The 24,805-nt window shown below is 44.5% G+C and overlaps 1 protein-coding gene across 7 annotated transcripts in view; it reads left to right on the forward strand.

Annotated features, from left to right (window-relative positions):
• The first annotated feature begins 6,638 nt into the window (after positions 1-6,638).
• LOC135898646 (uncharacterized) overlaps positions 6,639-24,805 on the forward strand; it is a 116,763-nt gene continuing 98,596 nt past the window's right edge. For 2 of the 7 annotated variants that reach the window (XM_065427738.2, XM_065427729.2), the window contains exons 1-7: positions 7,103-7,582; positions 8,188-8,286; positions 11,318-11,425; positions 11,564-11,627; positions 11,781-12,019; positions 12,490-12,648; positions 16,192-16,268. The gene's annotated coding sequence lies outside the window, so the exon portion shown is untranslated. Of the gene's footprint in view, positions 6,854-7,102; positions 7,583-8,187; positions 8,287-11,317; positions 11,426-11,563; positions 11,628-11,780; positions 12,020-12,489; positions 12,649-16,191; positions 18,274-19,429; positions 20,547-24,805 lie in introns of those variants that run through there. The other 5 variants (XR_010563383.2, XR_010563384.2, XR_010563380.2 and 2 more) reach the window with 5 other exon arrangements.

A 24,805-nucleotide genomic window follows, 5' to 3' on the forward strand; every position in this document is an offset into this window, starting at 1 on the left:
ATAAGGGTGGGGAGATAGGATGTGGAAAGGACAGGCATTCTTTCAGCCCTTATTTGCGGTCAAGGACACTATGTGATGCACCAGCTAACCCAACAGCCAATGCTTCTAAGCACATCTGCCTTATATGATAACACAATGTATCTTGGCCCCCAACTACAGTGCAGGCATTGCCCAACGTGAATTAGATGCACCTATGCTGGATGCTATTGCATCAAAAGTGTGCCGTAAACACAGGCCTTCTGGTTACTGCTTTACATATTCTTGCTAGTTACTGTTGTAGAGTGGGAAATGAAAACTATTTGTGCAAGGAGCGAATTACTCCTAACCTCTGTGATACTTGTATCTTGGACTTGAATTCAACAGCCAGCATTGTGGTTCGTTCAGTTGCGGGCTGCAGGATACTGGCACTGACTCATTTTGGCATGCTTCGATTTCATCCCTCCTTGCTCCCCTTTCCCATTTCTTACCCTCGTCCCCAGGTGCTGAGGATGGCACCTCTAGCATGCCAACCTCTCCACCCTTCCCAAATTCTTTATGTAATATTTGTGGATATTCATGTGTGGTGCCCACAAGAGAAGAATAAAGGAAAAATATGAAAAGTCTGAGTGTTTTCTGACTCTTTTAAATTAGGTGTGTGCAAATACTCAAACATACGAATTGTATAGTGAACATTCAAATAATTAAATTTGCGAATCAAATATCTGCTATTTGGTTAAAGGCGTGGCTTTGGTGCTGGTCTTGATGCACGCTGCAGCCATTGCAAGGCGCACCGTCGATGTCGGTTCAAGGTTCGTCCCGGTCATGAAGCAGACCGAGAGAACGGCAACAAAAGCAGTGGGTACGAAAAGTCCCGAAAGCATGTACGAAGATGGGTCAGTGAGCTGCTGGAAGGCACACAAATCGTAAAGGGTACGCGAGTGCATGCACTGATGCATGCAGTTCGGAGTTTTCTGCTACGCCTGCTCACACTAGTTTCTGGCTGGTCATCGGCGAACCCCAATGCTGTTACAGTGGCTGTCAGTCTAATCCATATGTGAGGTCTAGGAACCGATGAGCCCACACGAACATAAGCTTGCCAGCGGCAAATTTTTTGTCCTAAGCATACTGCCTAGGCCTTAAGCCTAATCGGCGCGGCTGCATCTGGGGTCGGTGAGTAGGCGAAACTTTCATCACACATACACTGCCTAGGCCTAGGGCAAAGTATTAGCCCCGAGAAAGAGGAATGGCGCCCTCTCGCGAGTGACGTCACGGCCAGGACGCCGCTCGCTCCGGCTCGCTCGGCCGCCGCGCGCTCTCGTTCCCTTCATGTATGCTTGGGGTATAGGTGGCTCGAGCCGTACGTATTGAAGAATAAGTCGGCTTCTGTCAGCTGCAATACCTTAACCACAGTTTCTTCTTCAAAAGCGTGTGAGTCGAGAAACTTTGCGACTTGGATATCGCAAGCTAAGTAGCGTTAAAGGGGTCTACAAGTTTTTGCAATGCATATATGCGCCGTGTCTCTCGGTAAATTTTGACTAAAAAAAGAATATCTGCAAATTCAACGCGCGAAGTTGTGTATGATGATTCACTAAACACTTAACATTCCTTTAGTATTTAGCTATGAGAGGCATTGCATTTTACGTGGAAGAAAAATTCGGTAATTGGCGTCACCACGTTATCCGATGTTAGAAAGACACTGCCCAGCGAAGCCGTCATCATGATTCCTATTACTCTGGTGTGTTGTTCTATTCAAATATGGCCATTCATTAATGCGTAAAAGAATAGTTTGGCGCGCATTTCTTATGAAAAAGTTTGCTGCTACTTTCATCCCCCTTTGAAACAGGCCTCCAAAAAATGAATTGCTCATAGCTGCTAACACGACGGCGCGTCATGTAGAGTATTTACATAGTTAATTCATTATCTGTCAAGAAGAGTCCTACCTTCGCCGCACTCCTCGCTGTGCAGGGCCCAGGCAGTCACTCTCAGACTACTGCAAACAAGCACTTACCCGAGCCCCGCAGCGCTACACACAATGTACCCCGACCGGTTCCCAAGCCCGGATTGCCCTCTGTGTGGTGACTATGCGGACTTCGAACATGTCCTGTGGGGCTGCGCCTCTGCCGGTCCTCCTTTCACTCAAGAGGAAATGAAGAAGCTGATTAGGGCCCAGGATCAGACCTCTCAAACCCTGGCAGTCCAGAGGGCTCGCGACAGGGCCGTCAGGTTCCACCTGATGGTCCCCGAGTGGGCCTAGCCAGGTGGCGTGGCGTTTGCTTACGTCTCTAGTGGACAAAATAAAGTTGTTTCACTCACTCACTCACTCACATAGTTAATTCACAAACACCATAGTAGCAATCACCTGAGAGAAAAGTTTCGTTGTTAAGATCGAGAGCCAATCGATTGAAAGTGATGAAATGTTTCATAGTGGCCCTCAGTAGCCTTTATCGACAATATGGCACACCTCTGATCACGTAACGGTAGCAATCGACTGACCGTATGGCGAGGCACGCTATGTTCGCGAAACCCATCAGTTCACTACAAGTTCGCATTAAAACCATAAAGCATTTTTTTACAGCGCCAACTGGAATGGCTAAAGTATTCTCGAGCTACTACACCGCAGCTTAGATTGCCTACAAAAGGAAAATTCAAGCACCTTCTGTCTCACCATGTCTCGATCCAGCGTTATTTAATTATACAAACGGATAACTATTCGCTTCGTCTGTACATAAAAGAGAATCTTGCAGGCTAAATTAAGTTTGCTCCATTCCAATCGCAAACATTCATAAATAAAGCACCACAAGCCTTGCATATACTTTCACTTGATTTTTGACCCTCCACCGGGGGAATTTCGATATCTTCAATATGTCCCATACTACTAGTAATTGACGCTTCGACTTCTTTCTGGCTGCAGCTATGCGGTCCAGCAGGCATACTTCACTAAAAAAATTGGGCCGAGCAGCCTGTGTCAGTTCGCCAAACATATTCGTCATGTATATTCCTCAAGCAACAAGCACCAGTAAATTTCTCAAGTGAGTTTGATTTGATTTGATTTATTAATTTCCATTTACACACACACATGTACAGAGGAGTGGTAAATGGAGGTGGATGAGGGAAAAAAGCCGCAAAGACGCGGCTTGAGGTAACCTCACCCCCTTAGGTACAATATGACTACATGGGGTAACACATCAAGCGCCATATAAATTACATTTATATAGTGGTCATAAAACATTGCAGTTATACAATATATGAAAGAACAGTGAAATATTTCCACAATAACAATGCAAAACACACTGCGGCATTGAAATAAATAAATGATATACACTTGGTAACATAGACAAAAAAAAGAGGAACATAACATACATTATTATTCATTAACAAACGCGCTCTAAAGAGGTGAGTTGAACGTGTAGCACGGAAAAGGGAATATATATTGCTACATTCCTATTTGGACTCTGTAAATAGCTGTAAGCCTTCATTAACTTTACTTCAAATTGCCGCCGCTTAAAAAAAATAAGCACGTGAAGAACCGCCCAATGTTGACAAGCAGTTAAAGAAGCAAGTGAGGCGTGTAGTATCTAAGCTCCAGTATTAGTTCAGTCCCCGTGCTACTGCCGAGCGTTTCTGTGAGGAAATGCAAAAATTCGATATTATACCATGAACTACTCGTCGTGACCAAACCTGTTTTAGCGGAATGAAATCAACGTAACTGCTGTAGAAGTCATGTATAGCCAGCTTTGTGACATACTTGTTGCACCGCGGCAGGTATGGTATCATAACTGGATTCCTAAAGTCTATGCTTTGGGATTGTCTATCCGCGTGAAAAACCCGCAATCGGCTGGTCTGCGTCGCTTCGGCTGGCACTGTAGCGTTGCCTTCGAGAGCTGCATTGTTGTCTAAGAAATTAGCTTTTTGAATAAATGTACGCAAAGGAAGACGTCGTAAAAATATATTTGAGACGACCACCATAAGTATACAAGCAGAGAGAACGAGGGCGAACAAACGAAAACACCGCAGAAAGCGCCCGGACAACGCCCGAACTGTAGCAGACGACAGGCGCGAGTCCGTGCCCTGACGTCACGCGAGCGGCGCTCGCAGCGCCGCTCGTGTTCGTGCTCGGGGCTAATAATCGGCGCTGCGTCGTCGGGAGTGGGCAACTAAAGATGTGGCTTGGAGCCAAATCGTCGCAGAGCTGTTCGCAGCGACTGCATGGCACTCGGCAAAGTCAACTGCCTCGCCAACAAAAGTGAGTGCACAGGTTGACATCTACACTCACAGCTGCCATATTTTGAGACACCTTCGGACATGAAGCCGCATATGAAGCTAAAATTCAGGCGCGTTTGTAATAAACCATGTTTTATTAATTTATTAAGGCAAAAGCCTTTCTACGCTCATGGTGAAGTTTGTGAGCAGACCAGACTGCCCGAGTGTCTGCCGAAGCGTTGTCAAGGCATATTAACACAGATTAAAAATGAGAAATGATTGATAGTTACAGTAAATGAATGGTAATGTTATAATAGAGATTGGTGGAGGTTAATGATTACTAATGACTGAAATGACCAATATGTCTGACAATGGCTTGTAATGACCACAATTGATTAGAAATGGCTCGAATGACTAGGAAATTACCAATATGTCTAATGACTGCTTGTAATGACCACAATTGACTACAAATGACTAAATATGCTTACTAGTGAGCAGTAATGACTAATAATGACTGAAATGACCAATATATCTAACGACAACTTGTAATGACTGCAGTTGATTAGTGATGACTGAGCATGACTACGAAATGACCAAAATATCTAATGACAAATTGTAATGACTACAATTGATTGGAAATGACTAAAAATTGTAGTAGTGACTGAAATGACTACTGATGACTATGATATGACCAACATGTCTAATGACTGCTTGTAATAACCACAGTTGATTACGAGTCACTAAAAATGCTTAGTAGTGAGCAGTAATGACTGAAATAATGATAGGAGGAAAAGTAAGCTTTTGCCGCTCACCTCTTAAGAGATCCTGTAATTTTCTGCTTACATGGAGAAGATTTAGGATTGCCTTGAAAGAGCAGTGAATTCCGTCTATTCACAAATTATTAAAAAGAACATGGACGGTAAATCGCAATATTCAGGTAGCTACAATTGAAAATAGTCACTAATTACCTTCCTAATTCGCTTTATATTGCATGTTGAACTAGTGAAATTGAGCAGTAACGTGATGCGCTTGCTTAGCGGAAATAGAGTAGTACCAATTTTGACTGCTTTTTCTCTCTTTGTATCCTCTCTATTGCTTTGACGTCTGTGTCTTCAAAATGCGTTGCAAAATATATTGGCGTTCCCGCTTGCATACTTTAGTGGGGAAGGATGTCTCGAAAGTGGCGCTAGTCTTGCGATTTCCTCTAGACAGATAAGGGCTTCACTTCGTCTCGGTTTCAATTTTTATATGTTCCTACACGCAATGAAGTCAATGTCGTAGGGTCGTCTTTAATTTTGTCCACACTCTTGCAAGCGATCTCTGCGCTGGGAGCTCTCCTGGTGGCACCTAAGGACCGCCAGGAAAATTTAGGGACCACTGGTGTCATGGCGCGCGGGCACGCAGTCGCACAGTAATTTTCATGTTCTGCGTGCCATGTGTATAAAGCGCTGAATAATTACGCAGGACATAGTGTGCTCAAACCGACTGAGCAGGATGATTTAGGAAGCCTTGAACAACAGATGAGGTATAGATCCCATGCACTGTTGAAATCGACGTTGCATGCGAAGCATTTTGCAGGTAGCTATCCAGCGTACGTCGTCGTTTGGGGTTCTGAAAAGCGTTACCAGGTAGCTCAACGCGTTTGTGCATGAGACGAGCAGTTGTGTGCTTGAGATACGGGCGTGTGCGAGAACACAGCAGCACGACAACGATCCTACGTTGCGGCGGCAGTTGGGTGCCGATTTTGCGGCGTATCCATTATTGGGTTCTGCGTAGGTACTGCAGTAGCGTGGCAGTGGCTTTGTGGTCGTGACGTGGCACTGGTAAGTACGAGGTCGTGGGTTGAAAATTTTTGGCCGCGAGGCCACATTTCGATGAGGGCGCAATGAAGAAACGACCATGTATACCGTATACGTTGGGAGCACGTTAAGGAACATCAGATGCCAAAATTGATCCCGAGCCCCCCACTACGGCGTGTCTCCTAATCAAATCGGGGTTTTTGCCCGTAAACACCCCCCAGAATTTAATTTTGGAGCAGCTTCTGAGCTCCTGTTCCTGCGTTGAGTATCGGCGTAACCGAGCGAACGAGCACAGCGGGGGATCAGACTGCGATACCGAGGAGAGCGCGAGGAGGAAATTGGAGGAGGGCGCAGCGGACGTATGAGGACGAAATAGGAGGAGGAGAGTATGGCGTAGGGGTGAGGCATGCGGCACTCATGCGGCAGCAGGCATGCGGCGAGCGCGTCACCCGATGCCATATATGGAAACAAAGCGCTAGTGAGGCATTCGCCTGTTGCAGGAGTGAAAGACGCGGCAGCCCACTATGAAACGCTGCTTTCTGTAGGTGACGGCAGGTGGTGATACAAGTTTGTGCTTGCGCCGTCGCGGCAGCGGCTCGAATTCCCATAAACGCAGGCAAATTTGCCTTTATTTTCTTAAAAACCAGACAATTGACTGTGCCAAGTGCTACATTAAACGAAGCCGACGCCAAAATGTGATCTCTCTGCAACATTTAAGAAAGAACAGTCAGTGGTGAGCGTAAAACCTTTTTTCGAACACGCGCAGCAAAATATTCAGGACCCTGTATGTGCGCCACGATGCCAGCTTTTTGCAGAAGATAGTTTCTGCCAGCACCAACGCGCTTATGTTCAAGAACCGAAACTCCACAAATCAGGTCTGTACGTGTTTCTTTACACTTAAGCACGCGTGTAATTTTTTTTATTCGCTTCCTCATTGTGCATTGTTAGCGGTAGGTGCCTGCCCTCAGTCTCCATCCAGCACGCTGTTCGGGATTTATGTAGGAATTACAATTTTAATGTCCTTTCACAGAACACCTATATACTCCTATATTCAAGGAGCAAAAGCCCCAGTTTTTTTCTCTGCGCCCCACATTTGTCACGGCTAGGTGGCGTGTGCCGCCGCCCGATTTAAAGGGCTCAGCCATAGCCTCCTGTATTCAGCCGTATCAATCTCAGCCGTATCAATCCATCCATCCGGTGCACATGCTTATGTACGCGCGCGAGTATAGCCAGAGTTTGTAAGTGCCCAGAATTTTGGGATCTCCATGTGGTTCAACATGCCCTCGACGCGTTGTGCCGTAGATGGGTGCCAGCACTACAGTATGAGAACTACTGGCATATCCTACCATTTGCTGCCCGTCGACGCAAACAGGAAAAGGCTGTGGGAAGAGGCTACTGGTCGCTCGTTGCCGCCTTATGCTCGCGTCTGCTCTGCGCACTTTTGTGCATCGGACTACCTGCCGTTGTCGAAGCATTATACGCGAAGACGCCTTAAAAGGACAGCTGTGCCATCTCTCTTTGTGCGTACCAGGAAGCAGACGGTACGAAGACGGCTCCCAAGCTCGGACGTGCCGTGTACCTTCGTGTGCACCGGCGGACTCACGGTAGGGAGTTTTCTATTGTTCGATCTTCATTAACTTGCTGAAGCAGAGCGACCCGCTTGCGTCTGTGACATTGGATGGCTGTACCATTTGGTTCATTAGCAAATGGGAAGGACGATTCCAGTATAACACATTTGATCTGCGAGGCAGCTGAAGCAGCTGTATGTTGTAGCGGTTGCGTCTGAAGCAGGTCGACAGACGTTCGCGCCGTTATGCCAATGCATCAGAGATGCGGCGCGATTTCGTGCAGAACTGCATATTAGGACTGCTGTGGTAGTGGTGATCGTCGGCTGCGAGGCACAGCACCACACTACTAAGTTGTGCGTCGATTATGGAATAAAATCACAATGTTAAAGTTAATGCGCGTGGTGCGAATGTGTTTTGGTCGCGGTGAAATTCAACGCGGTAAGAATTCAGTGCACGTGAAAACGCGAGGTGCTCAAAGTTGGTGGTCAAACTAGGTAGGAGACTATTACTAAAATTGAGCCTAATTCATGTGTATCCTTTGCGCAGAAGCCTGGAATGTCCAATGATTTAGTCACGTGTGTTATCCACTATTAGCAATATCTTTGTCAGTGACATTGGATGTGTATGATTGAACTGTGCAGTTTCACCGTGATGTGTTCGTGGGCAGCATTGCCACAGCTGAAGTGGGGGCATATGCAGAGATCAGCTCAACTAGTTGTGCTGCTGAAGCTTCTGAGCTGGTAAGTGCAGGAAGTATTACATAAGTAGGCATTATGGTTCAGTGACGTCTGCTGTCTGGCTAATCGGCACATGGCTAGAAATGGTTTTAGGCGCAAAGTAAGACACGGACAAGAGAATAGACATGCACAGGCACCCACTCGGAACTGATATTTATGTTACATTAGGCTTCGTTTCATGTCCACAGAACAGACATGTCCGCAAGAACATAAACAAATGAGTTTACACGAGATAGATACCAAGCTCAATCACATCCTATCAGCAAGAAAACTAAACGTATTCTTGGAAAGCAACAACGGCGTAACGGTGATGCACTGGTCTCCAAATTTTCTTATGTACATAGCCTCTGCTAGTTCCCGTGCCACCGTATCTCTTCTTTTCCGTAATACGCATGTGTTTTCCAGCAAAGGCTCACATGTGCACACTTTGCAATGGTACGCCAAATGTGAGCCTGTCCCATTTCTGATTGATAAGGCGTGTTCTCCCAAGCGATGATTCCTACAACATCCAGTTTGGTCGATGTATACCTTGTCGCAGCTTGGAGGAATGTTATAAACAACCCTGGCTGAACATTTCTAAAGACACTTTGCGTGCTTCTTGACACATTTGGCACTTATTATGGATGACTGGCGAATGCAAATGCGAAAAAGTTTCTGAGGAGGCAATAATGTAACCAGAAGAACATACCTAGGGGCCACATTCTTTAACAAATGAGCCCGCTGTGTACATGCAGAATGACAACAGGACGCATTTTCTTTTTGCTTTATTCTGAAGCATTGTTGGGCTCGTGTCGAAATTTCTTCAACAAAGCTTTGCCCACCGAAGATAACAAAAATGTTGAGAAGCCCGCCGATACAGGCCTAGAAATCTACAAATTGAAGATTTCCTGAATAACATGGTGACAAGACCTACCTAGTTCGTGCCAACTGTAAGTTTGTACTTACAAAAGCAGTTTTTACTGTTTTCGAATGGGCGGAAGGAAACGGCAAGAATTCTTTCCGTGCATGGGCCATACATCCAACACACATGGTTTTCATGAAGTGTGAGATGATCTAAAAATTGAAGCTTGTCGATAACGGGAAGCTCGTGTGTAAACTTGAACCCTTGTTGAAAAACTTTAAAGTTGTCTAAAAGGCCTGTAACACACTCAGTGTAGGCCCTGTCCCCTTGCTTCTTCAAAACAAATGAGTTGTCTATATACATAAAAATATTGTCTACATACCTAAACACCTGCATAACCTTGTCATTTATTTAGCAAAGCAGTTTTCAGGTGGTTGTGAACTTTTGCAAGGAAAATGTTGCATAACACTGGTGCGACACATGACCCTTATACATATGCCATTCTTCTGCACAAACAACTCGCAAAAAAATGAACATTGCCCGAAGATAAAATTTCAAAATTGCTAGAAAACTTTCTACCAGAACTTCGGCATTGTTCTGGAAAGACACATCCCCATTTCTTTCAGTACAAAACTGTACAGCTATAAATAGCTCCCTTTGTTGTGTAAAATAAGGTAGGTCTTCAACACCAATTGAAAAATTATACACAACAGAGTAATTGCCCTCAAGGAACGCAATTATGTCACAGGAATTTTTTTACTAAGAGCTGGTCGTCCAATACCAGCCTATGAAAGTGCTTCAACAAATACCGACTGACCAATAACTGCCATAAGTTGTTTTTGCTGACAATGCACCTAACACCATCTCAGGCTTTGTTAAAGGACAAGATTTTGCAGGTGTTTAGGTATGCAGACAATTTTTTTATTGTTTCAAACAAACAACAGGACAGTGCCTATACACAGAGTGTGTTATGGACGTATTAGACACTTTTAAAGTACCTGGACAAGGGCTCAAGTTTACCCATGAGCTTCCTTATAGTGACAAGCTGCAATTTTTTAGATTTTCATCTCGCACTTCATGAAAACCATGTTTGTTCTTGCTGTTTCATTCCACCCCTTCCGAAACAGTCAAAAGAGCTATTGCCAGTACAAGCTTACAGTAGGCATGAACTAGGTCTTGTCCCTACATCATTCAGGAAGGCTTCAACTTGCAGAAGGCTAGGCCTGTATAGGCAGGCTTCCGAACTTCTTTGTTAGCTCGGGTGGGCGAAGCTTTGTTGAAGAAATTTCGGCTTGAGCCTGGCAATGCTTCGGAAGAAAGGGAAAAGAAAGTGCGTACCGTTGTCATTCTGTATGTACACAGAGTGCCTCATCAAATAAAGAATGTGGCTTCTAGGTATGCTGTTCTGGTAGTGTTTTCGGCTCAAACTTTTTTCCATTTGCATTTGTCTTTCATCTGTAAAAAGTGCTGAGGGTACCAAGAAGCATGCAAAGTGTTTTTGAAATGTTTGCCCAGGGTTTATAAGATTCCTGTAAGCTGTGGCAAGGTATGCCTCTGCCAAAGTGTTTGTTGTATGAGAGATCACTTGCGAGAACACACATGATCAATCGGAAATGGGACAGGCTCACATTTGCCATACCTTTGCAAAGTGTTCAGGTGTGAGCCTTTGCTAGAAAACACGTACATATTGCGGAAAAGAAGAGATGCGGTGGCACGGAAACTATCAGAGGCAAGGTATATAAGAAAATTTGGAGACCAGTGTATCAAGGTTCTGTTGCCGCTTTACAAGAATAAGTTTAGTTTTCTTGCTGATCAGATGTGATTAAGCTTGGTATCTCGCGTAAACTCATTTGTTTACATTCTTGTTCACATGTCTGAGGGCATATGAAACGAAGCATCGGGTGAAATAAATATCATTTGCGAGTGCGCGCCTGTTAGTGTCTTATTTTGCACCTAAAACCACTCTAAGCCTTATGGTGCAGTTCTATCCCATTTATCAGTTCAGTAGTGCCATGGTTGTTAGTATGTTGCTTCTGAATATTGCAAATCATCACAGGCCCAGGGAAGGGCAGTCAGATGAGTAGTTCCTTTGGTGCATAGTCTTAAATGGTTTGGTCACCTTTATGTGATTACCAGTTATAGCTGAGCATGTCAATAGCATTGGGTGTACTAGCGTAGTACTGCACCATGCAGGCTCCATATAATGGTGCATCAGAGCAGCAGCACATTGCAACCAGTGAAGTGGCAACAAACACAGAGGATAGCAGAATGATCAGTACTGCAATCAATGGTCCTGTGCTGGTAAGTCATGAAACAATTAAGAAATAACACATTTCTAAATTTGAGCCTGTGTATTTCTAATCACTCGAGTAGAGAAGAAACTTCAGCATGCTTCACTAAGTGGCATATAAACAGTCTCGTATTTCTGTTTGCTTTCAGAGTGAGCCGCATGAGGAACATGCTTATGCGTCTAGGTTGTTTGCTCCAAGATTTGTCCCTGCAAGTGAGTTGCATTGTGGAACACATCTACTTAACACGTTTGTCATTGCTGATGACATCTGTGATTCCTTTTTCTTTTCTGCTCTTTTTTTTATTCCAAACATCCTCATGTAATTTAGCCATTGAAAATATTACAGATATGTTTTCCTGATTTCAGGCACCCAGGCCAACCTGCTTGTATCACATGAAAAAAGAGATTCTGCCACCCAAACAGAGCTTTTAGTGTGGCAAAGGAGGTGATGCAAAATTATGTTGCTTTCTTACCCACTGCAAGTTCCGCACGAAAACAACAGAAAAGTGATGCGTACGAAACCTTGGATGACTCTGTGAAGCCAGCCCTATCATGGACATAAATGACCACAGCTACCTGCCAGCATTGGACAGCAGCATGAAAGTGTAAGTCCGTTGCTGATTTGGTAGCAGCATTACATTCACTAAATGACTGTTTTTGTCAAAGACTCACCACCCACACTGCAGTATGAGAGAAAATACATGGTGTTCGAAAGTTGTCTATTGCAGCTTTTCAAGGCTTGCAGTGTGCGTGGTGAGAGTATGCAAGACTTCAGTGCACACTCACAGGACAATGCTAGCTGTAACTGCTGTGTGCAGATATGAGCACAAAATTTTATGGCACAGTCAGCCCTCCACCAATGGAATGGCAGCTGGTAACATTCTGTTTTGTGGGGGCCATCTTATGCAGTTGCGCTAGCCCAAGCAAAGTACTGCACCTCCTAGAATGATCAAACATTCAGGTTTTCTCAAAGACAGCCTATGATGTCTACCAAAAGGGCCTTTCCTGCCAGCCATAAAGAGGATAGCAGAATATGTTCCCAGGCAAGGCAGGAATAATATTGTCACGTGTGCAGGTTTGGACAGCAGAAGAGGTTGCCCTTATTGAAGCATAAAAAGGCTGGGACCTTTGTGTGCTTGGAGAAGGGAGGTGTGATTCGCCTGGGCATCCAGCCAAGTACCTGACCTAAACCTTGATGGATGCTGAGACAACAATGATAATCTGCTTTGGAGAGGTAAGAAATGGTTATGTGTGAGTTCTATGACATTTCATGCTATGTGGTCTGTTGCTGTGAGAATACTAAAGTGGGTTACGTTGTGGCATGTTAGTCAACAGATGTGAAACTAAGCCCACACATGGAACTAGCAGGCTTGATAAAGGGCTTTGTTTATCTAATGCACATTGATCTGAAGGTTGCCTCACTAACGTGGGAATATCTAGTAGGTTGTCTTTTCGATGAATGCCTTGAACATTCAATAACTGGCATTGTGCACTGTTTCAGCCGGTAAATGATTCCAGTCTTTTGCTGTTTGAACGCAGAAAGAGTTAAGATGAGCGGTGGTGCGAGCTGGAGGGGAGTAAATAGCTTTTGAGTGGCTATCGTGACATGAAGTGTGATGCACAGGCATTAAGTCAGTCTGGAGAAGCGAATGATAATATCTTATCAAAGAGACATAGCGTTGGTGTTTTGCGGCAGTGCTGTAGGGTTGGAAGGTTCAGACATGACTTAAGTTTAGTGACGCTAGTATGGTAAGAGTAGTCAGAGTGAATAAACCTTGCTGTGCGATTCTGTATGGATTTCAGTGCTGTTGCCAGGTTAGATTGGTGTGGGTCTCACACTGAGCATGCGCATTCCAGTTTAGGTTGGACAAGTGTTAATTATGCTAGTAGTTTTACTGAAGGGGAAACAAGGCGTAGATTACAGCACAGGTAGCACAGAAAACACGATTGGCATCATTGCTAAAGCTGCAAATGTGTTAAGACCAACTGAGGTTGCTGGACACTGTGACACCTAAGTACTTATAAGAAGTGACGGCACGTATTTAAGAACCAGCAGTAACGTTTCTAGCTGGAACAAATGGTTAGCAGCGATGAAAAGTAAATAGCAATGTTTTTTGACGTGGAGAGACATTGGCCAATTATTACACTAGGTTTCAATGATGTTAAGGTCGGACTGGAAAGCATGAGAATCAGCATTGTTAGTAATGGGATTATAGATAATTCTTATAAAAGAACAAAAACACAGAAACAAAAGAAACAAATAAATGATATCAGCAAATAAACGTATTTCCGAAGAACAACCACTTGGTAAATTGTTAATGTATATTAAGAACAGTAGTGGCTCCAGGACAGTGCCTTGAGGCACACCGGAGATAATGTGTGATAATTAGATGAGCATTGGTTAGCATAAACGAACTGTTGGCGGTTAGTCAGAAAGCTGCATAATCATTGGAGAATGAAAGGGTTAAGATTGAGATGCGTTAGCTTTAGGAAGAGGGTGGGGTCGTTCATGAGGAACCTCGTCGAGCGCCTTTGGGAAATCTGGAAAGAGGACATCTATAGGTGCTTTTTGATTAAGATATGAGCTTATGTCATTAACGAAGAAAGCTAGTTGAGTCTCGCAGGACATGCCTTTCTGGAAACTGTATTTATTAGGATTGAAAAAAACTAGCAGATGTTCAAAACTTTACAATATGAGAATAAATAACCTGACAGAAATCTTTAACACAAGTTGAGTACAAATATTGTAATGACTGGCATTGTTACATGCAGCTAGCTTTAGCTTTAATGACTATTACAATGATTCTACTATGCCATTATCACCAGTCCAATAAAAACATCAGTACTCAGTACTGACTGCTTTTCACTTTGACATATGCATTAATTTGCGTGTCCCATGTGACAGTTTTTGAAGGGACCGACATCTAATTTTTATGATACTCCCATTTTTTTAATGGAGCAAGAACCTTACTGGTTAGTGACCAATCGTACAGTGGCAATGTGGAAAACTGATCGGAAAACTTTTCAATCTTCGGTCACCAAGCCAAGTTTTTGAAAGCAAACGATACTTTTACACCAGTAGTGGCTGTTCGTGTAGTACTAGCACCCATTTGTGGTACAATTAGTCATCTTGTATTGAGAGACTACAGAACGTGCTGTACTCACTAGCAAACTTGCGCATGTACAGAAGTACCCTCTAGCATCATGCAATGAGGGTTGCCATGTTTCGGCATGGGTTTGCCGTTCCACTTGCCTCAAAGGCAGCAGAATTTGTTAGTGTGAACACATCACTTGCATCTAAAGTACCAAGATTTCTTTGCAATCTCGTTTGTGACTTTCCGTGCCAATTTAAACTTACAATTCCTACTTAAATCGCCTACGGCACACTCAATTCTATCACTAGACTGTTATAGTTGAGCGTCTTTATGGTATGCTCTGCTCCGAGCTGCCCCGCTAAGCCACAGCGGAGCAGCGGGCGATTTTCACGTTTTAGTTATACGTTTAGCGTAGTGGAGCGGACCTTTCGTAGTTGCAGCGCCCCCTGGCCAAATTCAGGGTAATGAAAGAAAAGAGACACCTATTGATTACTCTTATACAGTAAAACGTATGTATGTATATATATAACTTATTTCTCCATTAAGTATCTAGACCTGCGCTTGTAATGCGTTATTGGTCCATTTTATCCAATAGAAAAGAAAGCTCCATCTTGGGGAATGCCATGGAATGCCATGTAATGTAATGCTTGCTTTCTGCATCCAATCCAATCATTTCTCACACCAACGCTAGCCAAAGCGCTGCGCAGCATGCTCTGCTCAGGCAGCTTCTCAGCGGACTGTGTTCTTCGCTCCACCAGCCCACCTACGGCTAAGCGAATGGCGCATGCGCATTCGTGCTTCCGCTCCGCTTAGCTGCTTAGCGAAGCATAAACACGCTCAACTAAAACACTCTACTATAAGTTATGGTCTTTTTATTTCCATCATCTCGTAACACACGCAGCATGGCTGTCGGTCCCTTTAAAATTTGCGGAATAAAGATACCTGATTTAGAAACTTGTTTTCAGTTTGAGATGTATTGATGACTTCGGCATTACAAATTGTGTTTCAACATACAGGGCTGCAAAAGAAATTGAGAGCCTTTTTGAGAAAGGCTGGTTGTGCATCTCTCGTAAATGGATCCAAGCAATTTGCAGTCATTTATATTTCTGTGTTGTGATGGCAGATGATGATGTGGCACTTAGTCTGAGCATTTGTGATATTGTGACTTTGGCTAGTACTGCGAAAATTCAGATTGCTCTTGTCTACATGCCCTTGCTGGGTAAACCATTCATAGACTTCAGTTTCTGTTTGTCTTCTTGAATGCTAGTTTAATTTGAATTCGATAGCAATGTTAGACTGGTTCACACACTACTGATTGTAAATAAAAGCGTCTTTTGCAATACAGTCTGTGGCTACATTGCTTGAATACTAACCACATTAATGTCGACAGTCATCGTGAGATGTGTTCTGCTGCAACTTTCCATTTCTCCCATGTCTATGCTTCCTTTCGGTTTTTGACTGCAATAGTAAACCAAGTAGATTGCCAGATGTGAATTGCAGGAGTACGAAGTCACAGTTACGTCAAAGAGTTGAAGCTCATGGCATTTAGTTATGTACGAATATAGCATAGTCGGGATAAAGACCATGCTTGTTAAACGCTGGCCACAGTGTCTGAAATGGCCTGCATTCTTGTTCAGTGCACTTATGATGCGTATGCCTTTTATCTGTATCTGTATTTACAGGTCTTACAATGGGCATGAAGGGCCGTACCATCAGTGCCTGCATGACGAACTGCCTCACAAGGATTGGCTTGGCCCCAGTATGCACTTTCTTTCCCTACTAGGCTCAGGATTACAAAGTATTGCTACCAGACAACTGGCCCTTGTATGCTTGTAGCATTGCTGCATTTTATGGCAGTTGTTATCTTTACAGAAGCAGTTGTGTACGTTAAGCTCAGTGTCATTGTCTTGAATGGTCGACTTTTGATTAACATTGCACAGCTGTCATCCAAAACCCAGACATTGTGCCCAGGATCATTCCATGCGCTGCCGATATGCTTTGCTCCTAATTCAGTGGCGTACCCACTAAATGTCATGTCTACCAGGTAAAGTGTTGCTATAGGTCTTGAACAGTGTTTGCAATGTTGATTGAGCAATTTTTTCACATATTTATTGGGCTCTAATTGACTGTGGTGCTGTTGTTGTTATCCTGGCTGAAACATGGCTTTCAGTCAAAATATGTGATAATGAAAATTTTCAGTGCACCAGTGCATATAACTTTTACAGATCTGACCATGAATGCGAAATTGGTTGTCGTGTATTTATTGCAGCGTCTGTTCATCCGTCTTCAACTGTCATACCATTCACGTTTCCCTTGAAATTTATGTGTGCATGTTATTGCTTAGGTGAAAGAAATGTTATTGTATCTGCATGTTCTTATCCACCAAAGCTTTTATTATAAATTACTATAAATATTATAAAATTAATATAACTATAAGCTTTTATCATAAATTATAATTGTTTAAAATTTTAAATATTCAGCCCAGCTAAACTGGCCCATACTCCAAATACACAAGCTTGTCGCCGATAGAAATATATGTGCCATTGAGGTCTGTTTGTGGTGCATTTTGTTCCCCTTGATATACGTTGACATCAGAACGGCTTTACAACAAGAAAAAAATTTGGACTGGAACACGTCATGTTGTGACACCAGGTGAAAATGGGCAGCCTATCAGAATATCGTTTTGGAATGTAAATACAGTCGAACCTCGATATATCGAACAGCGTGGTGGTTGCAAAAAAGTTCGATATAGAAAATCACGTAAAGAATGCGCTGCGATGATTAGGATCGTCACGTCGCAAGGCGTGTGACGCGAGGAAGATGGAGGAGACGGTGCATGAATAGCAAACATGCGACAATTATATTAGACGGTACGTAAACACGAAAAATACCTTCAACTAGAACCACGCATGTCAGGCTGTTCTTAAACGGGAAAAAAAAGAAATGTAGTCTCACGAGGTTGCGGTTGAAGTCTGGAGCGTGGTAAGACTCGTACAGTTTTGAGGTGGAACACTTGCTGGTAGAGTGATGACCGGTGTGGAAGAGCAGACGCAGTAGCACGGGGCAGGAAAAGCTGGACGGCCCACAGCTCTGTAGAAGGGTACAGGCCACTCCGAAGTCTCGAGCAAGAAGATGGCCCAAGGGGCTCGTTTCGATGACGGATGCCCGGTAACCCGAACCTCACGCATAGAAGCATGTTCCGAGATGATAGCAGGCCAACCTGAGGCCTCATGCAAGGCGGCATCCGAGGCGCTCCTCGTCTCGATGACGAACCCTTGCTCTTTCGAACCTCGCGTGTAGATGCGGGTTCGAGGCTGCAGCAGGTCGCTCCGAGGTCTTGTGCCGTGCAACGACCTGAGGCGTTCTCGGTCCCGAAGACAGACGCTCGGTCAAGTGAACCTCACTCGTAGATGTGAGTTCCGTATGCCCTGCGGCCCTAGTCGTGCCGGCATTCCAACGATCACCTCTGCACGAGCCCCTTTTCATTCGCTGCACGAGCCTCCCTTGTCTTTTTCTCTTGTTGAGGACAGCTGCAATGTCGTCTGCTCTTGCATTCCGTACTTTGTGAGTACTTCTTCACAGTGTCAAAAACTTTTGCGAATAAATGAGTGAACCAAGGGTGCAATTGGGGATCGTTATTCGGAGTGCCGTTCGGTTGCCTAGGCTGCGCTGACTTCGTCAGCCGGGAGCACGCGGTCGATTGCACCCTACACAATTAGCCTAGGCAACGGCTCCTCTAACTATAGACCTTTTCATTTGGTGAGGAGGAAAGGGCGCGCGCCTAGCCTTTTCTCTTCTCTGGCTTGTGCAATTCAGCACTGCGCTGTTTGAAAATATTGCTGTCGTGTGCTGTGGAACGATTTCGAGATGTTTTAGGTCGTACTTTGTGAAATTTATGCAATGTACGTTCATATAAGGTCGTCAGGGAAGCCTTTTGGTGCATCGGCAAATACAGCAATACATTGCAGCTTGGCAACAGTTTGACGTTTTCTAAATATCTTTTTTATCAATTCACCTGCAACAACAGCAGCCTTAAGGTGTCAGCGGGTCTTTTGCCAATTCACCCAGGCATCATTTGCATGGTGCCACGATGCCTGTGATGCTCTTCTTCTTGAGAATATCCTTTGCCCACACAGCTTCAGCTTTGTCTTTCACCACAAATATCTGGAACGTATGGTAGTTTGAGCACTAAGACTGATTATGGCTGATTCTCTCAGGAACGCACACATGTTTATTTTTATCACACTGCAGCGATCTTGGAAGCCCTCTGAACTCTAGGTTGCCTTCCTACATTCCAGAGTGCTATACATGGACACTACATCATGCCTTGAGGGAAGGAAAAATCAGTTTTGCTTAAACAACACAGTCTTTTAGCTGCCTAGGTAGTTGCCTGGTTGTTAAGGGTACCGCTGTGAAACGGTCTTAAGAGCTGCTGGTATGGCTTGGCTAGGAGTAGCTATGCTGGGGGTTGGAAGGTCACTGTTACTTGGTGCAGCTGCATCGTCCAGATAAGGCATGTCAGTCTGCTCCTGGTGTCGTTCCACTTGAACTCTTTTGAAGAAACTTGCGACAAATCGACACTCCATCTTTGTGATTTTGGAGCCATTGACTGGTGATTGTGTATGCGTGTGGGTCATAGCAAGAGGAGAACTTGTTTTACGTGACCAGTTTGCAGAGGACTTGTCCCACACACAGCTGGTTGTTACTCGTATGTCTCCGAGCGTTGACATACTGCTTGTTATACGCTTTTCTTTGGGTGTCATTCTGTCTGGTTTCATAGTAAGGGTGATATTTTTTTGTTATATTTTCGAGGAATCAGAAGCTGTTCATATTTGCGACCCTGCTTATCCGTGTAGCGGCGGTACAATAAGCCAGATTCCTCGTAAAATTAAACCCTCTTTTTTTCCCTTTCAACTGCAGCCAGCTCCTGCCAGCTGGCGGAAACCAAAGCGAGTGTGGAGCTCGCATTGCCCAACTGCGGCGTCGTGTCTATATCGCGGCTAGCACTGCACGTGTCGCTCCCAGTCACTTCCAGGACACGCTCGCCCACGCCAGCCTCCGAGCTCTGCCTCTCCCGTGCCTGCTCACCACTCAAGTTACCTTGAACAGTCCGTGTGCCGCACCACTATTTGCTCACCGACACGAAGTCAAGTCCCTTCGACAGCTGGCGCACTTTGGATCGCGTGAGGGCCATGTACGCCATGTCGGCAAAGAATGATTTGCCCTGATCCTTCACAGCTGCTCCGAGCTATTTGAGAAGGCGTAGGGAAAGTGCTCCGGGAGGGCGGCAGACACAGCGGCTTCTGTGTTAAGTTTCCCGAACTCTCCTTCAATGATAACCGTTGCGATCGGTAAACAGACACTCTCCTTCCCGGCCACTTGCCGTATCCAAGCGTACTCGCCCGTAAAATCACTCGAGGAGACGAAAGACGGGTGGACAACGTCCATAGTTGCTGCAGAGTCCCGAAGTGCTCAGCACTTCTTGCCGTTTACCTTAATTTCCTGCATATTTGGCTCCAATAGTTGTGTGTTTTTGTGAGTTTCCTGTATTGTTGCAAAAGCAATTTTCTCTTGGCAGTTCGCAGTGATGTGCCCATGCTTTTTGCAAGTGTAGCAGGTTAACGGTTTTCGTTTTTCAAAAGAATGCGTTGTATCGTTTTGCTGCTTGGGACCATCGTTAGCATTATGAGATGCATTCTGTCCTTCCCTTACAGTTTCTTTGGTAAGGCACACGTCTTCCCGAACCTCGCGACGTGTGATTTGGTTCCGTTCGTCGGGCTTCCAGGAAAACCTATTTCTCCCATCTGCTTTTTCTACACGCACTGCCTTGCTGTGCAAGCTGCGGCGGGTGTAATACTCTTCCGCTAACTCTGCTGCCTTGTTTAGCTTAAGGGGGGACATGGGTTGTGGCGATTATTTCCTGCATCCTACGGCCAAATCTGATGAAAATGCACAAGCTTACTTAGTTTTTCGCGCTGATTTCAAATATGCAATAATTTTTCTTGTAGATTCATTAGTTCAGGAGATTGACAGTGCTGCCACTCTGTTGTTTCCAGAGACAATGAGAAAAAAAAACGGCTCTGCAGAAAGTGAATATTATTGCATAGCTAGATACTATAATGTGCAATAACTGCAATGCTGCAAAAAGTTTTCAAATCAAATTTTAATTAGCCATCCTGGAGGTGATCAAAATTCTTTCCTTGACCTAAGGCTACCACACCAAAAGAAAATTCATAAAATGGAAACATACGTATGCACAAATTTGAAATTCTGCTCTCAGCACTTTTTAATGTGTAGATTGGGCTTTCTGCTAAAGAAAGAATTAGCGCTCTAGCTGTTCTAGATCATGAGCTATCACTCCGACAGTCTAGTGAAGTGAGCCAAAAACATGTTTTGAGATAAGTGAGAAAACGTGCAAAACCCTACTTTATTTACAAATTTACAGCTGGAACAGCTCAGTAGGCACCAGGCATGTAGTCCTGCTGACTCCCAGCCCCTGTGTGCCGCTTTTTGAGGGACTGGCACAAATTTTCTCATGCCTTGCACTTCTTGGCTGATGCTGCCATTTGACGCCTATCTTTCTCGGCCATGAGGGTGCGACTTTGCTCGTTCGGATTTAGACATAGTTCTTTCATTATGGCCTTTGAGGCCCACTTGAAATTCCACCTGAAATTCAGCTAGTACATGTCGTATAAGGCGTCACTGCGGCTAAAATACTGATGTTATCGGTATGAAATATACGATATAGATGCAATAATAGCTGTACATTCCAAAAATGCAATAAAAAAAATCGAGTTTTTTTCGCGATTTTTGGTCGCCACAACCCGTGTCCCCCCTTAACCTCCTTTAGCCTATCTTGCAGCCAGAATCTGACATCATCATCAATGCAACGGTAAAACTGCTCCAAGGCGATGCATTCGACCATTTTGTCGCAATCGTCGTAAACCTCTTCGCCTTTCAGCCATTCCACCAGGTCGGCTTTTAGACGAAACACGAAGTCACTATTCGACTCCCTGCCCTTTTTTTCATACTGGAACGTCTGCCGGAAAGCGTCGGGCGACAATTTGTACTTCCGCAGTAGCGCTTCCTTCACATCACTCTAGCTCTCAAACGCCTCTTTCGATAAGCAAGTTATTAAGTCCGATGCCTCCCCAGGAAGCAAGGCTAACAGATTCTGTGCCCACAGGGATCGCTCAATGCCATTCCGTTTGTACATGTGCTCAAATTTCATGAGGTATTTGGCCATACTCTTTCTGACGACAAAGGGTGGAAGTTGATCGCATATTCTGGGACTGTTAGAAGTGAGACTAGGCACCAGCGAGTTATTTCGGGTCTCGAACTCTTTCATTTTAAGCGTGTGCTCATGACGTTCCTTCTCTTTTCTTTCCTCCTTGCAACGTTCCTTCTCCCTCTGCTCCCGACGTTCATTGATATCTACCTAGGCCTCTCCAGCTTCCTCAGCCATTATGTCCCCTGTCCTCATGACCTCAAGGATCGCATTCTTTCTTTTTGTTGAGCCCAACTCAATGCCGAACTCCTCACAAATTTGGAGAAGTTTTTTGACCTTGTACTTCTTTGTCGTTCACACTGTGCTCCTGCTGTTTACCCTTTTTGAATATACCTGCCATATGCTACTATAAAGCTACTAGTAAGACATCCGCAAGTATTTCACACACTGCCCTATTTACCCTCTCAGCATTCCCTGGTTTTCAAAACACTCTCACTAGGCTTGAAACACACAAGGTTAACACAATGCAACATCAAATCCTTCCCTAAGCTACTATAACCTGTGTCAAAGAAAGTCTGGTGTTTGAGGTAAACTTGAGGCACTCTCCACGCCGAGGTAGCCGACGCCAGCCACTCTTGTAGCTGCCATCCACTGTTGCGACCTTGGGGTGGTCCAGTAGCGCTCGTCACCCGTTTTGTGACAGAGCGTTGCCAGCTCTAGTCGGTAGCGAAGACTCCGAGTCAGGCGTCGGTGAGAATAACAAGGAATTTTATACACTATATGAGGCCATACACTGTGAGGCCATGGTTTGCCGCAGTTGTAGCATGCCACGTTTGCCCGTTGATGGCACAGAGGCTCACGAGTCCATGACGGCTCTTTCCCGTGGTGTTTCGGCTGATGAGGTTGCGAGGTGTGCTCGGAGTTTACTGCAAGTGTAGACGCGGGCGCTCAGTTTTTCTTACACTGCTGGCGTTCTTGCTCAATCACGGAGATGTCGTGCTCGACCTCTTCAAACAACCTGCCTTGTTTGAGAATTCCTTGCAAGTTGAGGTCATGCTGCATGGCATATCGGCATAGACATGTCGACATTGTAGACCAGCAATATTTGATTCTTGATTTCGGTGTCATCATCGGCGAAAGCACAGTGCCTAACAAGCTGTTGTAGTCTGGCCTAAAACCCGTCGAGTGACTCGTTTTCCATTTGCTTGGCTTGACGGAAGCGGTAAACCTCGAAGGTAGTGTTTACTTGGGGTACAGTGTACTAGAATAGGCAGTGGAACGACCGCGCTCCTTGGGCTACTATCGCGGCTGCGAAAGTAGCGGCGGCGCTGTGATAGGCGACTACAGGGAGGTGCGCGTCGAAGACTACGCGGCATGTGGACTCTAAAGGCTACTTCCGCAACTTTCATTCATTCGCACCCAGGACGCGCCCGTTAAGTGAAACGAATTTTTCTAGCGTTTAAAATTTACTCTTTCTCTATTTTGGCCAAAACCGCGATGCAAAGATGCTTGCTTGCACTGATTGCAAATGACGGTACACACCGTGCGCAGTGTTTACTGGTATGAATAGATGAGACGAAATAAATAAAAAAACTGCAACAGATAATGATTATCTTCAAAGTTTTATTGCACACTTCCGTGGCATGAGGATTCCAAGAATTCACTTACTATTAGAATGCACAACACAAATATACAAAATGTTCCAAGTCAAGACAATGCAGAAGGTACTAACATACAGAAACATACAGGGATATTAGAAATACATTAAGAGGTTTTCCATGGTATGACAAAATTGAGAATTTGATACAAAAATGCACAATAGAAAAAAACATGTTTAGCAATGCCATGGTTAAATAAGTACAAATATATAAAAAGCGACACCCACTGAAGGATTTTAAAAAATTCACAATACAGATAAGCAACTGTGCTGTACACACAATACAAAGGTTAGGTAATTAAACTGCAATTATCATTCAGGAATGTTGGCATACCAGTTAAGTTAATGGTTTAATATGCATTCAATTCAGCCTGCTTAACTTCAAGTGCTTAGATGACTTACGCTTGGAGGTGCTGGCTTTGTTCAGCCCTTTACAAAAAAGTGGAGCCTGGTTGTGACATAAAAGCCGACAACACGGGGTGTCAAGCATTCTGCATGCGCTTTGCAACCAATACTCAAGGGCCTGGCAGAATGAATCGTCTCCAGGACATCCATTACACTCTCACTGTGCACGTTATTAGTAGATAAACAACTAGTGAAAACATCCTCTAGGCGTGTAATAAAGGTAAAAAGTTCAACTGAAGGGTACAACGAACCACCCTGATCTTTGAACTGCACAAAGGCAGAAGCAGCCAACAAGTGCCCTTGCTCAGTTGACAGCAAGAGGCGGGCAATGCAATCAGAACATTTGGTCAGTAGCACGCACGCACGCACATAGTCTGAAATGTAATAAATTAATCTTGACTCGCTTCTCTTCACATGATACACATGTTCATCAGTTTCTGCTGGCAAAGATGTAGTCAGAACCTCTGTATTTTCCTCTGTGTACAACTTCGCTGTTTCCAAAAACTTTCCCTTAGTGGTACCCTCTTCTCTATCGGTTGCCTCAAGAAGAGAGTTGATCACGTCATCCTCCACATTGCTGCGTGTGGCGCTTTGTGCCAAGTTGTAAAAAGAAAGACAATGAACAGTCAGTAGAAGCTGATGCGGCGTTGGACGGCTGTTGTGGTCCGACGAAAGTCTCACTATACCGAAAAAGTTCTGAACTTTATCCTGACTAAGCCTTGAAGTTAGCAAATATCTTAATCCCACTTTTTTGTTCAAGTAGTCAAGAAGCTCGAGCGTACTTGTCAGTGTTACCCTTAGTCCTTCTGCAGTTGAGTCACTGAGAAAATGCCTCATGTCAGTGTGACACTCCCATGTGTTCAGAAATTCAAGCATATCTTGGACCTTTTGTACACTGGTAGAATTGGGTGCTAGAGCTTCTGCTGGATAGCTAGAAGTCATTACAGCAATCAGCGACTTCATTCTTGAAAAGAATTTCGCAGTAGCTTCTATGCTGCCACAGCTT

The sequence above is a fragment of the Dermacentor albipictus genome, chromosome 10 (assembly GCF_038994185.2).
Source record: "Dermacentor albipictus isolate Rhodes 1998 colony chromosome 10, USDA_Dalb.pri_finalv2, whole genome shotgun sequence".
Lineage (NCBI taxonomy): Eukaryota > Metazoa > Arthropoda > Arachnida > Ixodida > Ixodidae > Dermacentor > Dermacentor albipictus.